The following is a 25,481-nucleotide window of genomic DNA, read 5'->3' on the forward strand; positions in this document are numbered from 1 at the left end:
AATTATTTATTAATGAAGTTTAGTCAATGTCCGTTTTGAGAGAAAACTTAGCTCGTTGATAACTTGGTAAACCTAGTTTTCTAAAAATGAATTATATTACCTGATTGGCACAATATAGTTAAGACCTAATTCAGAATGCAATAATTATTTAAGTTAATCGCACTAAGTTGCATTATTTTAATTTAATTAGTTGATAATTAGTTAAGTATTTAAAAAAAAAAATAAAAAATTTTCCGTTCGTGCCCAAAAGTGGGCATGACAAAGTTTTTCAATTTTAAGTTTCTTGTCTAGCTCCATTACTGCAATCCTCTTTGCATCTAACCTTCTATACAGATCATTTGGTAAATCATCTACAACTTCAATTAGCACTTTCTTGTAGATGTCTAGATGTAGAATAATGTTGTTTTCAATACTTTCCTTTTGAGAATTAGTGAATGTGTTATACAACTTGCTCACATTTGCCAAGTTACCATTATCAGTGATTTCATTCAGTAGATCATCCAAAGGTGGCATAACCTATTGTTTCTTCTTGGGTGTTAATTTCTTTGCCAGTTGTCTTACCGCTTGTTGCTTCTTTCTCAGAGTTCTTGTTTTCTTGGGTGGAGGAGAGGGTACCGGTGAAGGTTTTCTCTTCCAATCAACTCTTTTAAATTCAGTAGGTATTTCACTGTCAGATGATGTGCAAACTGGTGAGATATGTGCCTCTGGTTGCAATCCTTCCAATTCACTTTCCTTTATTCCAATAAGCTTCATGACATTTTATTTTATTTCCTTTACTTTTTTTGATGCACTCCTTATATACTTTTCTCTTCTCTTCCTTTGTTTCATTGTTTGTACACCGCTCTCAATTATTTATGCACTTCCAAAAACTTCTTCCGTTGGTTCTCTAGGTGCTTCTAATAGGGCATTGACATAAGTCTCAATAATATTCACATTAGCCTCATACCCCATTTCAGTTACCCATACAGTTCTAGGAAGAAATGCTTCCATCCATATTTCATCTTTCTTAATCACAAAGCAAATTTCCTTACCATATTTATCTACTATGCTTTGTGGTAGTCTCTCTCTTGTTTTCATTTTGGCTTGGAAGACTTTGAAATATTTAGTTATATTGTTTTCCCTAGAAGTACCCATGTCGGTGAAGGCTTCTTGTAATTGTTTGCCTACCACTATGTCATATCCAAAATCTTTGTGTCCAATACCAGGTATTTGTTTTGAGAAATACAACATAAGACATACCAAAAGATTACCAAAATGAAATGTTCCTTCCTTGTCTCCTTTTATCTTTTTCAAATGATCAACTAGTTCATCCTTCAGCCATTCACACACATCTATTTTTGCATCATTATTTACCATATCATAAGCACTTTTAATGTAAAGAATAGAAACTGAATTAAGTCAGTTTGCATGTGTGGTCTTGTAACCTAAAATCATACTTATGAATCTCACATTGATATCCTTGATGTTATTTACTCTTAGAGATCTACTATTAGATGTTGCTCCTGTTAAGGTCATGACTTTGTTGCTGGGTACCTTCTTTGTTTTGTCTGGTCTTCTGTCGGTAGAGTGTAAACCTGTCACTACCCTAATTGCTTTCCGTGTCAATTTGAAGACTGAATCTAACCAAAGAAATTCTCCATGTGCCCTACTTAGGATAATTCTCACTACCTCTGGAAATTCAAGGATGTTCAAAGATTTCTACAAAACCTAAGGTCTCAATAACCTTGTGCTCAGGTTTGACATTTCCATTTTCATCACAAATTACGGTATTAAACATCTTTAATATTTCCACAGAACCTAATTCTTCAATATTGCAGTGAATATAAATTCTAGGGTTTTCAGCATAAGCTACACCTTTAGGAATTTTTGAGAATGTGCCTATGGAGTCATCTTTCTTAGCTATCATGGGAATAATTTTGAAAATGGACCTAGGGCATTTTACAATTTCCACAACAGTAGGGTTTGCAATAAATTTGGGAGCAGAAGAGGAAGCCATTTGAAAAATACCTTAAGCTACCTTATAATGTTTGAGGGTTTGAAAGAAACCAGTTCACTTCTTCGCCTTGAATGCCTTTGCTCAGATCTTCATGCTCTCTGCTAGTTTTAATGCTTGGGGATTCAAAAATGAAAGAAAACCGATGATTTATAATGAAATTTCATTCAACAACTGCAATAAATGCTCATCGGTTAAGTGAAAACTTAACACATCTGCCGGTAAAGAAGAAATCTATCTTCTCACCATCTACTAAGGGTAATCTGCATGATGTTCAACTTGCTACAATACCCCCAAAGGGTTACTTCTTAGTTGGATGAAGAATTTCTTGCTGGTGGAGTAATACTCTGTTCTACCGGTGAAGAAATAGTCTCATCAACATTTTGATCTGTCTTTCTAATCCATTGTCTTGAAAATTCTTGCTTTACCTCATCAACCTTTTCTTTGCCTTTCAAATTGGGTCCTTTATTATTTGTTGGTGAAGTCTTGCTTCTACAAAATTGTGCAATATGTCCAATTTTGTTACAAGCATAACAAGTCACATTATTCTTCTGAATACCTTTCCATATCCTATGCCGGTTTGTGTTCTGCTTTGATTAGATAAGTGCCCAAATCTTCCACAAACATAACATCTCACATTCATTCTACAATTTTCTAAATTATGACCAACTTTGTTGCATTTGGAACATTGACCGATGGGTGCGTTAATGTTCTGATTGTTTATCTACACTGATTTTCTCTATGACCAAACTTGTTACAGTTAAAGCATTTCCCATTAAATTTTTAAGCATTAGGTTGTCTTACTGGTTTACTGTGATCATGATTGTTTGCAGTACCAAAACTTTAACCAACTTCAAACCCAAGTCCATTAGTATCTCCATTAGGTTTCTGACTTTTCAACATATCATCAAGTTCTTCTAAACTTTTCTTGAATTTCTCTTTATGTTGATTTGTAGTAGCCAACTCTTTTTCCAGAATTCCCATCTGTCTCATAAGTTCAGTTTTATCATGTTGCATGTGAATCAGATCTGTCTTTAACATATCATTTTCATGATTGAGTCTTAGTTTTCATTACCAGCATCATTGAGTCTCCTAGTCAAGTCATCTTCATTCTTATTTCTATCTTCAATGTCTTTACAAAATCTCATAGTCATATCTTGCATTTCATTCCTCATAGTCATGTTTTATTGTCTCATCTTATTCACAAGCTCATTAAGAGTTTCCTTTTCATCATTGTCATTCTACATCTTCTCATGAAGTTCTTTTCTTTTATTTCTAGCAATAGTAAGATTGTCATGAAGTCCTTGAATGAATTCATGTGCAGTCCTCAGATCATCTTCAATTTTGATACTCTTCAACTTCTCTGAATCATACTCTACAAGAGCTCCTTCAAATTGCTTTCTTAAGTTCTCCATCTGTACCGGTGTTAGAATCTTCCTCAAGCTGTTAAGCTTTTGAAAATAGAGGACCAGGCTTTGATACCAATTGTTAGGATTAACGATAGTGCCAAAGATACTAAGAGGGGGGGGGGGTGAATCAGTATCTAACTGGTTTGTAGAATATTTAACAATGAGGGGCTTGCACGTGCAAGAAGACCAATTGCCTAGAGCTCACTGCTCAATCTACAAAATGGAAGTCTCACTGACTTACAAAATGGATTATGAAAATCCAAGACAATGTACTACTTCAAATTATCATCAACTATGCCAGGTTCAATACCGGTTTAAGCTCATACTATAACCATAAACCTTATACAAAATCTGCTCTTATTGTTCACTCATTCCTATCTCATTTCCTATTCCATCCTCTATATTATCCTCTATCAAAATGATTTACAAGATCTCATACATATATGTCTATTACAATATGCCATGTTGGCTTTACAAAAGATATTTACAATTAAATACAGTAAACACAAGTTTATTTCTGTTGGCTGTGGTACCGATATGTATTGTTGCCGGTGCCAGTGTTGGTGAAGTATCTGTCGGTGTCGGTGCCTACCGGTGGTTTACCAAATAAATGTTGAATGTTTTCCTGAAGGTTTCCAGTAGGTTGCTAGTAGGTTTCCATGAATGACAACACCATCATTTCTCACTAGAGTGTAGAATGCCAACAAGGTTTTGATAGTGTTTTAGGATGCTGTTGGTGACCATTTTCACGACTTGGCTAGTGGAGATCATTGCTGAAGCGTGTGAACCTATACTAGGTCCTAGTTGATCTAGGTTATGGACCGAATTTAATGTAACATGTGGATAGGACCTATTGATGTATTTACAAAATGTCTTATGTGTTGATATTACTTGTTTGGTCTAAGGATGACATGGTTTGTAATTATGTAATTGATTTATTGTCTGGTGGCCGACCTAATTATTTATGGTCGAGGGTTTGTATAAATATATGTAAGATCTCATTATAGATAATCATGGTTAATGTGAGAGGTCATGGTCAAGGATTTTAATGTGCGAATAATGTAATATCATTTAGGCAGAAGAGTTGGTCGATCACTGGAGATCGAATTGCTTTAATTTAAGAGGATTTAGTCCTTCGGTATTGAGCTTAACCAAAATTTTACTCAGGCATAGGAGATGCTATCTTTTGCAGTTCAACACTTCTCTGGATTGTAGTATGGATTTATATGTAGTTAGTGAGGCTCCTTTTGTGATGAGCAGTGAGGTCTAGGTTGTTGGCCTTCCTAAAAGTGCAGGCCCCCTCATTGTAATTCACATACTTACTGCAAAAGTATTATCTGACTATGGGTAGGCTTCCCACCGTAGTTTTTCCCTTTACCAAGTTTTCCATGTACAAATCCTTGTGTTGTATGGATAGATTTTATTCTATGATTATTATTTATGCTTAATAGATTAACTGTTATTCTGATATTATTGTTTTGGGTTTTGGTATTAAAGTTTTAATTGCTGAATGTTCCTGTAATCCGAGATAACTGATTCACCCCCCCCTCTAAGTTGTCTTCTAGTTATTTGAATTGTCTAACAATTGGTATCAGAGCTTTGGTACTCTCTGTAGAAATCTTAACTGCTTGAGGAAGATCCTATGGTGACTATCAGTTCAAGTTCATCCAGTTCTTATGGAGTTATCTTTCGAAGGGATATTCCGAGGCTTGATGGAACAACCTACATAGTATGGAAGATTTAGATGGAGACTCATTTGAGATGTCTTGGCAAGGAGATTTGGGAGATCACATAGAATGGTGTCACACCCTATAATATAGGATCTGGTAATCCTCCTTCAGCTAACCTGGACAAGGATCTTGAGAATGATTGTAGAGCAAGAGAAGACCTCTTGTGTGCACTTTTTGATCAGTAAATAATGGGATTAACAAACAAATCATCTGGAAAGGCTATATGGGATAAGTTGAAGACTCTTAATGAAGGTGACCCTATAGTTAAGATTGCTAAACTTTGGTTACTGGGTGAGCTATGAAAACCTAAAGATGGAAGAAGATGAAATGATTACTGCATTCATGGAAAGGGTAAATAAGATTGTTATGGGAATTCAATGGTGTGGTGAAACTCTGAGTGTAGATGAAATTATTTCTGAAGTCCTGAGAGCCCTACCATCGGCTTACAAAATGAAGGCTACTGCTATTAATGAATTGAGAACAATGGCTCATACATCTGTCAATAGAGATACCTTGGTTGGGAAACTATTTGCTTTTGAGCTTGAAGAATTTGGACCTTCTGGAGCTGTGAAGACTAAACCTGCTTTTCATGCATCTACATCTACAACCGGTAAGAAAGACTGGAAAGATTTATATGCTAATGAGTTAGAAGACATGAAGAGAGAAGATGATGAGTTTTAGCAACTTGAAGCACTATTTGCTAGAAAAGTACCGAAAGGACCGGTAGGAAGTAAGTATGAAGGAAAAACACCTTTTAAATGTTTTACATGTAATAAGATTGGTCATTTTGCATCTAGATGTCCTGAAAGGAATTCAAGATTTGAAGAAAGAGTTAGAAGATCATTTAAGCCTAACCCTGGATATCAGAACAAATATAATTACAATAAAAATAGAGACAAATCATGCTACATAGCGGATGAGGAAGGCATTACTAATTCAGATGATGAACTGACAAAAGACTCTACTAGTGGATCCAACAATGGGAAGGAATGGGTGTTCCTGGCTATCAAGGAAGATGATCTGTAACTAGAAGAGAATGTACCTGAAGAGAAGGCACTTGCTCCTAAAATTGAAGACAACGATGAATGGGTCATTGACAATGGTTGTTCACATCATATGACTAGAGATAAAGGGAAGTTTTTGTCTTTGCAAGATTTTGATGGTGGACTAGTTAGATTTGGAGATGACAAGGCATGTACGATCAAAGGAAAAGGAACTATATCATTGGATGGTAAGAACAATATTGCCAATGTTTATTATGTTAAAGGTTTGAAGCATAATCTTTTGAGTGTAGGAAAATTGGTAGATAAGGGATTTCAATTACAGTTCAAGGATGGAAAATGCAAAATCATTAACAGATTTGGCTTGGAAATTGCAATCGGTACATAGACAAAAGGTAATATATTTCATTTGAACTCCGATGAGAAGACATGTTTGATTACACATATTGATGAGAGTTGGCTATGGCATAAAAGGCTGTATCATGTGAATTTTGATTGCATTGTGAAGATCAATTCAACAAAGACAGTTAGGGATATACTTAAGATTATGAAGCCCTATAATCCGGTATGTAAAGAATGTCAAATGGGTAAACAGGTCAGAACCTCTTTTAGGAGTATACAAGATAAATCAAATGATGTTCTTGATCTTATTCATACTGATTTGTGTGGCCCTGCTAGAGTTAAAAGTTTTCAAGGTGATAGATATTTCATGCTAATCATTGATGATTATTCTAAAATGATGTGGGTTACTTTTTTGAGAGAAAAATCTGAAGCATTTGAATAGTTTAAAATATTTAAGCTAAAGTGGAAACCAAGACAAGATTGAAGATTAAATGTTTGAGATCATATCATGGTGGAGAATTCACATCCAGTGAGTTTAATAACTTTTGTGACAAGCATGGTATAAGAAGACAATTTTATGCTCCCCGGACACCTCAGCAGAATGGAGTTGTGGAAGGAAATAACATAACTATCTTAGATGCTGCTAGAACAATGATGATGGAAGCTAATCTACCTCATATCTACTGGAGAGAAGCAATAAGTACACTGGTTTATACATTCAACAAAGTACATATCAAAGGGGAAACCGATAAGACACCTTATGAATTATGGTTTGGCAATACACCTACTATTAAGTATTTCAGAATTTTTGGTAGTAAATGTTATATTAGGAGAGATGATACTATTGGGAAATTTGATCCTAGAAGTGATGAAGGCATATTTCATGGTTATTCTAATGAAATCAAAGCATATAGATGTTATAACAAGAGATTGCAAAGAATTATGGAGAGTGCTAATGTCAAAGTAGATGAGATGAACATAAGTCAAATCAAAGTTTATGAGAAGGAACTGATAGTGGAAATGATTATATCTGAACTGGTAGCACCTTTATCATAGCAGAGAGTTGAACCAGTTACTCCGGCAACATCAGAGAATTATACAGTAACTAAAGAACATGGAAGAGGAACAAAATATCAGAAGACTCCTAGGTATGCAAGATTGAATCATTCTGAAGATCAAATCATTGGGGATAAGAGAAATGGAGTGACGACAAGTAGAAGATTGGAAACTAATGAGGTATGTTTAATTTCACATGTTGAACCGGTATCAGTATTTGAAGCATGTAAAGATGAACATTGGTTAAAAGCTATGGAAGAAGAATTAGATCAAATTGAGAAAAATAACACATGGACTTTGGTTCCCCGGCCTAAAAATAAAAATGTTATTGGAACTAAATGGGTTTTTTAGGAATAAATTGAATGAGGATGGTGAAGTTATAAGGAATAAGGCTAGATTGATTTGTAAAGGATATTCTCAGAATGAAGGAATTGATTATGGAGATAATTTTGCACCTGTAGCTAGGATTGAAGCTGTAAGATTATTTCTTGCCTATGTTGCTTATTAAAACTACAATGTTTATCAAATGGATGCTAAATGTGCATTTTTGAATGGAGATCTTGATGAGGAAGTTTGTATTGAGTAGCCTGATGGATTTTCACTATCAGATGATATAGATATGGTTTGCAAGTTAAGGAAAGTTTTATATGGACTAAAACAAGAACCTAGAGCTTGGTATGCAAGGTTGGATAAATATCTTTTGAAGCTTGGTTTTACTAAAGGTATTGCTAACAATAATTTATATTATAAAATCATTGATGATAATATACTGATTGTTGAAGTATTTGTTGATGACATTATTTTTGGAGGTGAAAATAAATTATGCATAGGATTTTCTAAAAATATGGAGAAAGAATTTGAGATGTCTATGATTGGTGAGATGATTTTTTTTTTAGGTTTGTAGATTACTCAAACCGACAAAGGCATTTTCATCTATCAATCTAAATATGCTAAGGAATTATTAAAGAAATTTGGTATGGGAGACTCTAAACCGATAAGTACTCCTATGGTTACAAGTGAGAAATTGACAAGAAAAGATGTTTTTGTACCGGTAAATCCTACAAGATACAAATCTATGATTAGAGGTCTGCTTTATTTGACTCAGACTAGGCCTAGCATTATGAATGTTTTTTGTATTGTTTGAAGATTTAAGAGTGATCCTAGAGAAATTCATGAGATGGCGGTAAAAAAGCTTTTTAGATACTTGCAAGGTACATCAATAACTTTACTTTATGTGCATATACAAATGTTGATTGAGTTGGAGATGTTGATGACCAGAAAAGTACTTCCAGTAGAGCTTTCTTTCTTGGAAAGAAGTTGGTTTCATGGATCAGCAAGAAACAATCATGTACTTCTTTATCTACTGCTAAAGTTGAGTATGTTGTTGTTGCTACTAACTATACACAAGTTTTATGGATGAAGCAAATGTTGAAGGATATAAAGGTGGATTGTGATGCACCGGTAGTTATTCACTATGATAACTCTGCTATTATTGATATATCAAAGAATCCAGTATTTCATTCTAAAACAAAGCACATATCTATCAATTATAACTTTTGAAGGAGAAGGTGGAAGCAAATGAAGTTAGACTGGTTTATGTGAACACTAAAGAGCAAATTGCAGATATTTTCACTAAACCTTTGTCCAAGGAATCATTTGAGTACCTGAGAGACAGATTGGGAGTTTTTGCCCCTCCGGTAGAGACTTGATTGGTGCAGTTTGGCATCAGTCCGACATGCACTATCTGAGATACTATTCATTTTGGCACTGATGTGGGATTCTATTGCTCAGGGAGAGTAGCTAGATTTGAGATTTTGAGGCTTATGTTTTTGCTTTGATATTTCTGTCAAATTTTTGGCATTAATGTCAAAGGGGGAGAGATATTGATGTGAAAAAGATAAAGAAAGAAAAAGAAAAGTTCACCAGGGGAGAGATATGAAAATTAAAAGGGAGAGAGATATTCAGAGCTATATGTGGGTGATTGTTGGCTGTCTTCCATAGGGGGAGACTTGTTTGGAATTTCTTGGTACTTAGATGTTTTTCACATCTAGTGTTGCCATCAATGCCAAAGGGGGAAATTGTTGGCCATTTGGTGGAATTGATTATGTGTTGCATCGATGTTTTGTCATTGATGTCAACACTAGCTGTTTGGATGCTTTACTGACACCCTTCTAGTCCTGATAGGTTAAGTGGATGCTTTACCAACACCCTTTTGGATGCTAAACCTATGTTGGTAGAATACTACCCACATTATAGGCAAAAAGAAGAGAGATTGTAGATCTAAAAAGATTGCCAGCATAAATAGTAAGCCAGTGCCACCAAAGCTTAGACCAATAGAGGATGATGAAGGATAGATATTCTATATAGCACAAAAAAATCCATGGGCCAAAGACAAGATATGTCTCAGGACCCTTTATCTTTCAATATTCCTTATGCAAATAATAACCAATGGCAACCTCCAACCAGTGAAAATTTTAGTGGCTAATATCACTAATTGGCTATTTTTTGAAATTTGGGAATCAAAATTTGGCTAATAAGTTCAACTTTTAAGGTGATTCCAATTGCCACATTTTTACAAATTTTTATTTTAGTGTTATTTAAATTGCCGGAGAATTTATTTTGTTAATTTTTTAATTCAAAGAGTCACCACAATATTCGATACATGATTGGATCAGATTCGCCAACATTTTATAATTTATTGTAGAAATCTAAATTAATTCACTAGTAATATATCATAAATATTAGTTACTTTAGGGTTATATCAACAATCTTTAGTTTCCACCATTAATTTAAAATATAATCTAATGACCTTCATTGTATTCCAAAAGGTAAATTGTACCTACAAGTTGTAATGGTCATGGGATTTTAAATTGCTTTTGAATTGTTGACGTCAATGAAAATCAATGATCTAAAAACAATTTTTGGCCCCATGAGTATTACCAATTGTTGGTAAATTTTATCTCAAAAAATACAAAGAGGGCTATTATATTATTTTAAATTAATGGTAGAAATTGAATAAAGTAGAGTCTACCCCTTAAACTCATTAATGCTTTCCACCTTCAGGCCTTTACTTTTGTATAAAAAAGTTTTTTTTTTTAAATGAAAGGATTTGCAGTAGTAATTAATGCATACTCTTACTATTTTCCAAGATTCACCAATATTTTCTACCAAAAAAATTGATATAAAAATTTCACCAATAAAACTAATATTTTTCTTGTAAAAAAGGAAATATTCGCCCATAAATTTATTATTATTTTTTCAAAAAATTAAATATTCACCAAGATTTTATACATTTTTTGGAGAGGGGGTTTCTTAAATTTATCACTACCTCCAACCTCTGCAAATTGGGGATATTATGGGCCACCACCCTAGAATAACTACCAGGGTTTTTGGCCAAACTATCAAAGTCCTAATCCCCAATATCAATGGCAACTACCTACTAAGAATTGGTAATAACAAAGTCAATGGAAAGGAGGCCAACAATGGTCTAACCAACCTATTGGTCACCTACAACCACAATCACCACCTAACTAGTAAGCCATCATGCCTCCTCCAAACTCACATGAAAATGCATGCCGACCTACTTAGTACCAACACAATCTGCACTGAATCCCAACAATATGCCACAATAATAGGCATATTATTCTAATGTTACTCAATTGTCTGCCTATGTTGTGGGCATAAGTGACATACATCCATGCTCAAGCAAGACCTTGCAAGAACCTACTTGTTATTATAGAGCTTCTAATTGAAGAGGAGGATGATACAAATGCCAACCTACATCAAAATAATCTTTGTATTTAGACAAATTGGATAAGTCAATCTGAACCAACCCAACTTGTTAATCTAGTACCACCATTCTAACAAAGTTTGGAAACCAAAAAATATGAGACAAAACCATCTTTTGATTTACTAGATCAGTTAAAGCATGCGTGTGTCAAAATTCCTTTATTTTAGACCATTAAGGATGTGCCCATATATAGAAAAATAATAAGGAGACTATGCCTGAAGAAGCTAGGCATAAATAAGAAAGACCCCTAGAGTATACATGTGATGGGACATCTAGGAGATATAATGATGGGTAGAACCATTATCCTCAAGTATTCTAACCCAGGTAGCCCATCGATAGCAGTCACCATCAATGAGACCTTAGTGCAAAATATGTTAATAGATTTAGGTGTAGTAATAAATCTCATGGCAAAAGAAATCATGCAACACCTTATTATTGCAAATTTGAGAACCACCCCCATAGTTCTTCAGCTGGCTAAAAGTTCTACAATTAAACTAGAAAATGTTATTGAAGATATAGTCATTATCTGAGACTCTTGGGAGTACCTAGCTGATTTTATGATCCTATGCCCTTAGGCCACATTGGGAGGCTATCCTATTATCCTAGGGAGGCCATGGTTAGACACAAAAACTTCTTATATAGGATGTAGATCAAGAGATATGAAAATCTCAATGGAGATAATACAAAGAAGCTTACACTATATCCTCCATCTCAACCTCATGGTGAGTTAGAGCAATCCATTTGGCTAAATGTAGGGGATGATGAAGAAGAAGATAAATCCTTGAAGACACTAATGATGATTGAGCTAGGTTTTATTATGCAACTCCAAGATGAGGATGAAGTATTATCTAAGGTTATGCAGAATAATTATGAGCTATATCAATAGTACGATAAATGCTCACCCTATTCATCATGCCCTTTGCAGACACTTCTACATGCATCTGCATTTTTTACGAAAGCACAACTATTGAAAATATTATTACCAAATGAAATTAAGATGCCTTGTATTTATGTGGCCTCCATGTCTAATCTAATCAAGAAAATAGAAATTAGACTAGGAAGGTGCTTGAATATCAACAACAAACTTATTGTAGCACAACAAAACTCTTTAACAACCTTACTACAAACTCACAAGAAGGCTTTTGCATGGGATTAAATTCATACGAGTGGGTTATATCCAACACTCTGCATACATTTAATATATATCAAATAACACAATAGGCCTATTAAGCAACCCAATAGAAGGGTAAATCCAACAGTTACAGAAATACTGAAGAAAGAATTATGAAATCTGCTAAATGAATGATTTATATATCCCATTTTAGATAGCTAGTGGGTGTCTCCTTTGGTCATTATTCCTAAGAAAAGAGGAAAAGGGAGGGTTTATGTTGATTACAAGGAACTAAATGTAGCAACTAAGAAGGACCACTTTCCTCTTCCATTCATAGATCAAGTTCTAGAATCCTTGGCAGGTAAGAAGTATTTTTCATTCCTAGATGGGTTTAGTGGATATAATAGATTAAAATTGCACTAGAGGATTGAGAGAAGACCGCTTTCAATTTCCTATGGATAAATAATGCATATTTAGTGTTGTCATTTGGTTTATGTAATGTACCAACCACTTTTCAAAGGGAAGTGATTAGTATCTTCTCAGATATCTCTCATGAATGCATGGAAGTCTACGTGGATGACTTCACTACTTATGGTAATAATTTTGAAAAATTAAATAATTTGATAAAGGTGTTACAAAGATGCAAAGACCACAACTTATCATTAAATAGTGAGAAGAGCTTTATGATGATGCAAGATGGAGTAGTCCTTAACCACTATGTCTCCCATAAAGACATTTATGTGGAGCTTGCTAAGGTTGAAGTAATAAAAAAACTTCTTGTCCCTACCAAGTAGAAAGATGTTAGAAGTTTCTTGGGACATACTAGCTATTATAGGTGGTTCATTCAAAATTTTAACAAGATAGTTGGACTACTATTTAGTTTACTAGCTGAGGATGTTGAGTTTCAATGGACACCATTATGTGAAAAATTATTTCAAGATTTAAAAACTGTTTTGACACAAGCTCCTATACTCAAAAGGGCCAGATGTCCCATTTCACATACACACATATGCTTCTGATCATGCAGTAGGGGTTGTATTAGGTCAAAACAAATAAGCTATTAAAAATGCCATCTATTATGTCAGCAAAATCTTTCAGGGAAGAAAATTAAATTATACAATAGCAGAGAAGGAGATGTTGGTCATCATTTATGGCTTGAATAAATTCAGTCATTACATAACATTATATTAAATATTTGTTCACACAGATCATGTTGCTATAAGATATCTTATGAACAAACCCTTTGTTATAGGAAGGCTTGCAAGATGGATGCTCCTTATGTAAGAATTTGACATTACAATCATTGACAAACCATACAAAACAACTATTGTAATGAAATTTTTGTCTAGGTTGACAATAAATAATTAGGAACCTACCATAAATGATTTATTTCAATATCTATTCTCTATTAGTATTAAAACACCATAGTGTGTTGATATAGAAAATTATCTAGTTGTAGGAAAAATCCCTCCACACTTCTCCCCTAAGGAGAAAAGACTACTTGTAGAAAAGAGATTTCCATTCTCATGGATAGTAGGATGTTTATTTTACACAAGACTAGATAATATGATGAAGAGGTGTATTAGGGAAGATGAAACATATGATATTCTACATGCCTACCATGATGAGCCCTATGGGGGCCATTTTTTTTCCAAGAGAATAGCAATGAAGATCTGGAACACATGATATTATTGGCCTAGTGTACACAAAGATGCAATAAGGTACACAAGGAAGTGTGATAGGTGCCAATGGATGGGATGACCAACAAAAGGTGATGAGATGCCTTTTTATCCTCAAATTTATACTACACCATTTGATAAATGGGGTATGGACTTCATTGGGCCTATTGATCCACCATCTAATGGTAAATCATACACCCCTATCTGCACTGATTACCTAACCAAATGGGTTGAACTCAAAGGCATGAAACATTCTAGTGACAATAAGATTTTTGAATTCCTCTATGAGTAAATCTTCACTAGACATAGAGTTCCTAGAGAAATAGTGACAGATCAAGGTGCTCAATTCACTTCCACCTTGATTATAACATTGGTAAATGAGTAAAACATAATGCACATGAAGTCCACTCCCTATCACCCACATGCCAATGGTCAAGCAAAAGTAACAAACCAAGAAATTAAAGCAACCCAAATAAATATTGTGGCACTTCATAAGAAGGACTGAGCAAACAGGTTACCAAAAGCAATGTGGGCCTATAGAATAGCATGGAAGACTACAACATGTTTTACACCATTTGAATTAGTGTATAGAAATACAACAATTATGCCTATATAAATTGAGCATAAAACCCTCAAGACAACATTATACCTTAATATGGATCTATTAGAAGCACAACCAGAACGTGTCATGCAACTCAATGCCCTAGATGAAATGATGAAGTTAGCCCTTCAACATATAGAGTTTATTCAACAAAAACAAAGTAAATGGCATTACAGGTACATAAAGGATAAGCAATTTAAGGCTGGTGATTGGTATTTGTTATACGATTCTCAATACAAGGACAACCAGGGGAAACTCCAAACCAGATGATTGGGTCTCTATGAGAGAAAAAGTTTTTTCAAATGGTGCTATCAGATTAACTACTATAGATCGAGTAAGGTTTCAAAAATTAATCAATGGGAATCACTCTATCTTTACCATAAACCCACCAACAAACAAGAGTTCTTGCAACAATTCACAATGCACCAAGATCTCAATCTTCCTACACTCAAAGATGGTGAACCTCAAGGTTTGTCACACACATCATAAAGGTAAGTTCACTTTATCAATAATAAATTTTCTACACATACGTGGAGACCCCTTTCATCATTATTCATGACACATTATTTCCATCATGTCACACATTCCATTTTCACTATATTTCCTTTCCATCGCTATCATTTTTGTATGTCATATCCTATTACAATTTGTGTAAATGTTGTCATTGATGTCAACCCTGTGATCCAGTTAGGACCAGATGTATAATATTGAGCAATAGTGGAAGTTAGGTATATAAGTGATGTTGAGAAGCAATCAGGTATGTATGTGATGTTGAGCAACAATGGAAGATAGGTATGCATGTGATATTGAGCAGCGAGACGTGTATGGTTTACAAGAGTATTTTCCAGAAGATCCTTTGCTCAAGAATCTAGTGTTTTTCTAGTCATGGTTTGTATCAAGTGTTGGTATTAGTTGTGATAGTTGAATTACTATCTAGACATTGGTATTGCAATGCAATTTATGAACTCTATGATCTAGAATCTGTGACATTTGTATTTGAAGATGGAAGTCATTATGTTTGGAATTCATATCTATGGATCCGTGTTTATGGGACCAAAAGACCTTTGTTTTGTTTTGCTAATTGAAGCATGTGTTTTGGTAATTAAGAATGAAGTGTGTAGAAGATCAGTGAAGGCTGACCTAGTTACACTATTTTGGTTGAGGCATATTTGAGTAGTGCGTTGATTCAAGAAATACATTATTGTATAAACCTTTCATGCTTGGCCAACATATTATCTTGGTGTGTGTGAGTAGTAGAGATACAAGAGAAGAGAGTGAAGGAAACTAAGCAGTAGAGAAACAAAGTGTATGCGAGAAGTGTGTAGTGTTAGTAGTGGATTATGATGTGTCTGTAAGTGTGGAAAGTGAAAGTATAGTTACAAAGTTGCAGTAATCCCTTACCAGATCTATTCCAAGTAGTTGGATTGACAGGTTGAAGATAGAGTTGCAAATCCATTACTAGATTTTCTATAGGCAATTGTGGATAGGTTGGAGAGATCCCTTATTGGATCTACTGTAAGTTATTATTTTTGTATTTTATCTTATCTTCGAACTGACTTGATGCATCTGGAGACATGGTTTTCCTTAGTTCACTTATTTCTATTGTAGTGAGCATTCCGATAGTGAGCCATGTTTTATTTCGACATTGATCCATACTGGTAATCAGGCAGTGAGCCATACGACCGTAAGCCACCCCTTTTGTAAACACCATTTAACTAGTTATATTTGATGAATACTAAGAGGGGGGGTGAATTAGTATACCCAAAAACTTTACTAAACACTTAAGAAAATTTATTGCAAACCGGTATAACCTTTTAAACAGTAAATCGGTTAATACATAGAAAAGCCAAATAGAAAATAAAGAATTCATCCACAATAACACAATCACCATAACACAAGATATTTTGATGTGGAAAACCAAATGGAAAAAACCACGGTGAGTAAAACTCACAAGTCTACTATCTATAGAATAGCAACTAGACCTGTTAAGGCTGGACCGATTAAGGCCTTATAATGTTCTTCACCAGAACAGATCCTGTTAGGAATCTAGATCTCTATTAGGAGATAAGTCCTGTTAAAGACTACCATGTTAAAGGATTTCAAATCCACAACTGTGAACCACCTTGTTAGAGGATTTTGAATAGGCTTAACTAAGCCTACCTGATTAAGGGTTTCAAACTTGTCAAAGAGATTAGTAATCAACAAGTAAGTGATCTAGGAAGTAGCACAAAATGCTTAGTTAGATCCTTGAATACTCTCTGTTAATGCATTACAACATTACTTCAGTCTTCTGTTCAATCTCTATCACAAGATAATTTTTCCACAAAGACCTAAGCTTTTTTACGCAACCCTTCTACACACACATAAAACCTTAGACATGATCTCCTCATATAGGACTCTAATTTCATGTCGGTCCAATGAGATTAGACTACAATTTCCTAGGTACAATGCATCTAGACACGATTTGTAACACGACAAAGAATCACTGCATCGGTGTCGATGGATGATAACTCAACACACTTTACAAGTATGTCGGTTAACCAAACAAAGTATACCGATTACTGGTTTACAAACAAAGATTGGTAAACTAGAACATAGTGTTCCAATCCTAAAAAGACTGGCTGTCACTTGGGGTCCTTGTACCGCTTGAAGTCCTCATACTACTTGAGGTCCTTGGTCATGCTTTGACTATTGAGCTTCTTTTGCAAACACAGATAGTCTTCAACAAACAAAGACTATGCATACAATGGCATACAATACCAGTTTGAGCAATACATCACATAGTACCGGTTGAGAATAACTCATATAACAAATAAGTGTGTGTCCATCAATGACAAACACAACTAAACATCATCAAAATGCCAGCAATCTCCCCCTTTGGAATTGATCGAAACACAGGAAAATTTGACATCTAAGTGCTTACAAAACAAAAATGGTGCCATAATCAAAATTACTCCCCCTAAGCATATACACTACTCCCTTTGCCAAAATTACAAGCATGAATTACTTCAAAACCACTCCCAATAAAATTTTCAATTCAATATCACTTCGCCTTTGCCAAAAATGAAAAAGTAATGCAAACATGCCAAAATTCTATTGCATAACATGAAAATAGAGTATATGTTTATGACAATAAAGAGTAAAACTTTTCAAAAATGAATTTAAAGTTTTTCAAAAATTCCTTCATGTCTGTAGATTAGGTATCTAGGAGTGAGGCAACAATTTCACTCTGAGTCTTCATCTAGAATGCTAATTGCTCCATGGAATCAATAGTACTCAATTACTAAGTGACAATAATAGTGTCCATGTTCAGAAAGCACTTCTGAAGAATTTGTAACTTAGGTAACAACAACAACTAAAGTTTCTGCAGATCTTGAGACCGCTTGCAGATCTCTGAATCAATCCTGCCAATCTGTTGCCATTGAGTCTGTATAGTCTGCCCATACACTGTGAAGGAATCATATGACACTTTGAAGTTGTATATTTATTGCTTTAACTCCGATTGGAGTTGACCCTTCTTCTTCAGAGAATCATCACATAATAGATCAGGGTGGCAGATTTTGCTCAGAAGTTTATTACCTTTAGCCATGGCTAGACTAATATCATCTCTCTGATGTATTAGCTTGGCTCTGTCTTAATTGAATTTCTTCACTAATGCAATTTTTAGTTCCTTTGCCTGCTTTTTCTCTATAGTAGCCTGGGCAGCATCTTCCAATGATTACACTTGATCACCCACTACTATACATAGAAGTTTCAACTGGGCCAGTGAAGAATCGGTACCAAAAACATCAGTATAGGGAACTAAGGTTGAAAAAGTATCAAGAACAAGTTGAATAACATATTTTTCTTTCTTCCTTCTTAGTTCCTCCAATCTTTCTTGAGCAAGTTGAATACTTCTTAGGAGCTCATTTTCATCTACCGATTTGGTGAGACGGGTAAGAGTCAATACATTGTGATCGGTGGAATCAACCTGTTTAACTTGACCTTGATCTCCAGTTGCCTTGGGAGTCTCAAAAGTTTGTCCACCTTCCTTTGCTTTGATTTCCTCTTGTCTCTTCTTCTCTTGCTCCTCTTTCTACTTAGCCTCCTTGTCGGCCTTCTCTTTTTCCTCTTTCTCCTTCTCCAGTTTCTCCTTCTCTGCCTTCTCCTTCTCCATTTTCTCTTTCTCTGCTTGCTCCTTCTCCATTTTCTCCTTCTCCACTTTCTCTTTCTCTGCCTTTTCCTTTTCCGCTTTCTCTTTCTCTGTTTTCTCCTTCTCTACTTTCTCATTTTTTGCTTTTTCCTTTTCTGCTTTCTCCTTCTCCACTCTCTCTTTCTCAGCTTTCTCTTTTGCTACTTTCTCTTTCTCTATTTTCTCCTTCTCTTCTCTTTTTTTTTTCTCTTTCTCTTTCTCTACTTTTTCTTTCTCCTCTTTCTCCTTCTTCTTTTTCTCCTTATCTGCTCTTTCTTTCTCTGCTTCCTCTGGTTTAGTACTCTTAGCATCTAATGCATCCACATCACTAGGATTATTTTTCTTAGTTATTCTTTCTCTCTTATCATTGAAGGTTTCATTCGGTTTAGATTTTGATAGGCCAGGCTCTTGCTCAGCTTGCCGATTTGCTTTGAATACCTTTTGCATCTTGACAACTACTTTAGCCTGTAGATGGGTGTCTTTTTCCACCTCAAAGACTTTACCTCCAAATAATTGAAGTCTTCTCTTTTGCATGAAAAATAATCCTTTTGTATCGATTAAGAAGCTCAAATAATTCAGACTTAGAGGCATCTGGAAAATATTGAGCAAAAATTTGCTCCCTAATTTCTTGCTCCTTTTCAATGACAATGCGCCATTTATTATCCAAAGAATTATGCAAGGAATTATAAACAACAAGTTTAATATCAATCAGAGACCAATCATTATCACATAAATACTTGATGAGTTCTTTCTCTATCTCCTTCTTTTTAGTATCGCTAAGATTATCAAAATAATCTTTTAAATCATCAAGAATTTTCCTTCTAATGTTCTTTATAATCCTTTGAAAATGTGTCATAGTCTATGCCCGAGTACAGTTTTGGTTAAGCTTAGTACTAGAGGTCTTAAACCTCTCTTACAAACCTAATTTGATCACCAATGATCGACCAAAGCTCCTGCATATGATTACAACATTATTCACACAAGTAATTATCTCATAGCCATAATCCCATATACCCATGATCTACAAAGAGATCTTACATCATATATATACCAACCTGGGACCTAAAAAATTAGCTCGGCCACCTAAAAGATAATACAATAAATTCATAACATAAACCCACAATCCAATGATCAACCAAGTTGGCTTAGGATGAAATTAATGTAAACCAATCATTAAATCCCTCTGGTAATGCATCAGGATCATCCTCCAACACGTTACATAAACTGGTCCATAACCTAGATAACACCAGACCCAAAATAGGTCGCCGTAAACCAAATCCAACACCACCGATCAATAGGAACACAAACATGATAACCAACAACATCTTGAAATCCATCTAGAAGCCGCACCAACACCACTTATCACATGCATCAAAATATCTTCAACAAAGCTTTGCCAGTAAAACCATTACTGGTGACCAAAAGGCTTACTAGAACAAATAATAGTATCTGATTCATCAAATCCTAAACCAACTTATTGTGATATGCATCTAAATAGCATTAATGACAGATCCAAATCATTTCCACAAACCAAAGCATACCAGATCAATATCATAATCTAACCACTCTACTAGAAACTGGTAACAACCAAAACAACTGGTGTTGCCATCAATGACAAAACATCAATGCAATGCATAATCAATTCCTCCAAATTGCCAACAACCTCTCCACATATTTTCTCTTATCCACTTCAAATTTATTGTACCACTAATCTCCAACACATCCTTTCTACCTTGGATTCTTTTTAGTTCTTCAAAATAAATTTTCATATATTTTTTCTCGTTGTTCTTCCAAAAATAAGATTCTCACGAGTCTTTTCGTGATCTTTTTAATCCTCCTTCTTGAAGGCATATTTAATCACTCATGTATTCTTATGCAAACTCTTTGAGACTCACACATCCCCTTGTAATTAAAATATTACCCCTACAAAAATTTCCAACTCCTAGGACATAAAACCTTTGTAGTTATAGGACCATACATGCAAAAAATCTATCACAAATGTCAATAAAACAATCATACCTTCTCTAGCTTCTTGTGCCTTGTTATAGGTATTGTGTTGATGGTGCAGGAGCACCTCATAAACCAGATACTAATGACACTAAGGATGAATAATAGGATCATTTGGGTGTCTTAGTGTCTGTCTTGTGTTTCATGTATGCAAATATACCCCACCATGTAAGCCCATGTCACCAATTAGACAATTTGAGAAGCCAATTGGGACAATGTGGTAAAAAGAGGTATTAGATGGTTTAGATTTGTGTTTGATAGGTTTTAGACATTTTTTATTTGTGTTTGGTTGGTCCATGTGTGTGGATCCCAACCTTAGAGAGTATGACAACTTTTTGTGCAACATTGCAAAAATCTAACTTTTGTAAAATGCAACTTTTGAGTGCAAAAGTGCAACTTTTTGTAAATTGGTTGGGGGAAGTATTTCAAAAGCTCCAACCTACTCCAAATTTAGTGGGAAAATTTTGGAGATTTTTATAATCCTTTTGGGCACAATTACCAAAGGGGTTGATGTTGTAGATGGAGTTTGTGAATCAATAATACATAAAATACTACAGTTTTCCTAGAAATTCTGAGTTTGCAGGAGTTGCACGTGCCTGTACGGATTGATTTGAATCCCACCATCCATCGAATAGATAGGGAGATGAAATTTATTTCTTTTGGTGGAATTTTGAGGTCTTAACTATTCTGGAGTAGAGAGAACCCTCCATTCTTCTGACTGTGACCCAGAAATTGAGGGTTTGGAGAGGGTTTTAAATAAAAATGGCTTTATCTTGCACTCCAGTCCCTTAGAAGACTCTTCCTTTGGAGGGATGTAGGATAAGCCTTTGTAATTTAGTATTTTCATGGGTTTTTGTAGGAAAGACTTGGCTGTGAGGCAATGGAAGTGAATTAGGTAGGCATCTCTATGTGACTACCTAGGACAGTCATCATAAGTTTTCATAGCGGTGGATTCCATGTGTGTAACCTTGGAATTAGAAGTTTATAACTATCCCCCACATGCCCATTAGGTTTTTTTGTCATTTGGTGTACTAGTAAAGGTAGTTGCTTTGGAAAATAGAGTTAATTGCCTCTATTAGGGCTCTTAGCCTCTAAAGGGAGCAGACCTTGTAATTGCAGATCTGACCAAACCATTTTGGGGATCAGTATAACTTCCAAAAGGGTGTCTAAAATGATAAATTTTTTGTATGGGTGTGTGGAACATTTTTGAGTTAAGTTCCTTTCTATCATCAAATAGGGCTACAAGCCGAGGGGGTAGGTTTACAAAGGAGGTATAAGGAATTGGTGCCCTAAACCAAAACTAGTGTTTGAAAGAGTCCTTAGATGACATGTGTTGGTGAACTTAAAAATCCCAAGGAGTAGGGGTCACCGGTAAAGCATGTTTGAGGAGTTGAAACCTTTTACTCACCTTGAGTAGGCCTAACCTTAGTGAATGCGTGTGTAGTTTCACCCAAGGTGTAGAGTCCTTCCTTGCAGGACCCCTGTGAGTAGTTAAGGGGTCACTAGCCTAACCTTGTTTGGACTTGTCACTAGGAGTTTGGTTAGGCCTCTGCATCAGTTGACTAATGGTATATAACATGGAACAACAAAAGACCTAGCTTCACAAACATTAAATAAAGATTAAATCATTGCATGTTATTTGCAAACTAGCTTTAAGTCTTGTTACTTCTTGTCTTCCAAATTAAAACAATTCCAATTTGAGAAATTTTTTTGGTTGATTTGAGTCTCATAGAAGATCAAATTCACCCAAATATATCCAGTTTCAATTTAAGAAAATGTAGCTTGAAATCCTAGACTTGATGGAACTTTTATCAAAGTGGCGGGTCAATCCATACGATACAAAAAGATCAAAGATGTTTAAATTTTACAAAAATCTTCAATACCTAAAGGAAAATATAAAGACCTAGAACAAGAATTTATTCAAAAATATCTTTTAGGAGAAGGATTGTCTAAAATGGAGACCCTAAATGAAAAATTCATAATGAAGGCATGTCATAGGAAGAGTACTTTAAATAAAAAAACCCTATTAGCTAAATACAATGGATTTATTGCCAAGGAAGTATGTTATTGGTGGGCCAAATACCATGATGCTTGCCTAGAAAAAGGAGAACTAAACATAAAGTTCTTCCATAATACCACCAAGATTAGAGACAAGAAAAAAAAACAATGACAAACCCCTCAAGAAGAATGCAGACATATAGGAAGAAGGTGTTCACTTCTTCCAAATAATTCTAAGTGGAAACACTTTCTTCAAATTTTTGCATGGTAATTTTTTTGGAAGTAATCCCACAATTGGTTACTAATGTGAATAATGCCTACCTCAATTCCTTAATCACAACATAAGAAGTTAAGTTTGCCGTATTTTAATTACACCTAGGCAAAGCATTAGGACCAAGTGGGTTCCTTGCATCTATTTTTCACTGTTGTTGGAATTTTATGGGGGTGGATATTTGGAAGTTAGTTGATGAATCTAAGAACTCTAGAAAAATTCTCAAAGACTTCAACAATACCAACATTGTCTTGATCCTAAAGAAATTTGTTTATCCTTTGTAGATTACAAACCAATACCCTATGCAATACCATTTACAAGGTTATATCAAAAGTAATGGAAAATAGATTAAAATCCATTATTCCTACTCTAATTTTAGAGGAATGATGTGGTTATATTCCCAGGCATAACTTTTCAAATGGAATTATTATAGCACATGTGGTAATTCACTTTGTTAAAAAATGCAACCTTAAAGGCATGATTCTAAAGCTAGATATAAGAAAATAATAAGATAGAGCAAATTAGAGATTCCTCTTGAAAATGATGATTTTTTTGTTTCAACAAGAAATGGTTAAATTTGACATATGCATGTAACTCCCTTGCAAGATCATTTATTGAGATCAATGACTCTCCTTGTGAATTTTTGAAGGGCCAAGAGGCATTGGATAGGGACATCCACTATCCTCTTTCTTTTTGTTTTAATGGTTGATGTGCTAAATTGGGGAATTGTTCATAGAATTAAGGTTACTTGGGCATTGGAAGGGTAGCACAATTTCATATAGTATCCCTGCCACATATCACCAAATCTTTAATGAAGATACAATCTTATATAGAGTACCCACAATTCATAAGACATAAGTAATTAAAAATTCTAAAAAAATATGTCAAATGCTTTAGATAGATGATTAATTATGAGAAATCTTATATATTTTTCTTCAATACCAAAAGATATACTCAACACAAAATTTCATTTACACTAAGATTCAACATCAACTAACCCAACCACATATCTTGGCATCCCCCCCTTCGATAAAGAAATAAGAATAGGTTTATGGACATAAAACATAAGTAAATGGAAGAAGATTGAAAGTTAGAATGGATGACGACTCACACTCATTGGGAGGATAACAATGATTAAATTTGTAATTGAAACCATCACAATATACATGTTGTTTGGTGTAGACCTGACAACTAAGGCAACAAAATAATTCAATAGTTTGTAGTGGTGCTTTATGTGGGAAGGATAAAATTAGGTGAAGTGCATTCCACTCATCATATGGGACAAGGTTAAGATAGAGGAAAACTCTTGTGTGGTCATTCGAGAAAACTAAAATAGAATATTTCCCTAGAGGAAAAACTAACACAAAGAATTTTCAAAAATCCCAATGTGTAGTGGTGTAAGATACTCAAAGCTAAGTACCCAGACAATGATGACGCCCATTAAGTTTTAACTATTTTCAACCTTCTAGATCAATAACAAATTTGGAACTTTATTATGAAATGTAGACTAGTTATCATTGAACATCTTATTGGAGTTGATAGCTAACCCCACAACTCCCATAAATCATTTGCAACCAAAATATCTATCACATCTAAAGAGAAAAAGCCATCATTGTATATTATAAAAAATTGAGAGAGATTTGATCCAACGATAAATTTGATATTGAGAAATTAATAGTATCTAAATGAATTGAATAGATTACAATGAATGCTTATAAAGCATAAAGATAAAACCCTAGTTGAAAACTTTCAGAGAGGATTAAATTAGAGTATGACAAGTTTCTTAATCATATGACATGACAACTTGACCTATAATTAACTTGATTTAATAATAGGAAAGTACTTAGAAGTTTAGTTTGAGTGTAATAAAATTATAAGAAATCTAAGTAATTAATAACTAATTAATCAATTATTAAGGTGATATTCTAATTATTCTAGAAAATCTCACTTGAAAGATCGACAATTGGATTATTGCATCCTTTTGATATGATTGATGGCATGGATATATGCCTATGGTTAAAATCCTTGAAAGTGATGATGGAAACAAAGTGACTGAATGCATAACGATATCTAACTCGAATGGTAGAATAAACTTCTCGTGAAAAGGATTTGACATGCTTTTGACTCAAAGGATCTAGACATCCTAATGAGGGAATTTTCACAAATGAAATTCCTTTTCCTATTATTAGACAAAGATGATGAACTAGTATGGTGCAGAGCCAAATCCAATAAATACTCCTTTGAAATACATAATCGAGAAATCATGATTGTGATATGGTTGAAAGATTTGTGTTAGGGTGAAAAAATACTCTCCAAAGCTAT

This window comes from Cryptomeria japonica, chromosome 2 (assembly GCF_030272615.1).
Source record: "Cryptomeria japonica chromosome 2, Sugi_1.0, whole genome shotgun sequence".
Classification (NCBI taxonomy): domain Eukaryota; kingdom Viridiplantae; phylum Streptophyta; class Pinopsida; order Cupressales; family Cupressaceae; genus Cryptomeria; species Cryptomeria japonica.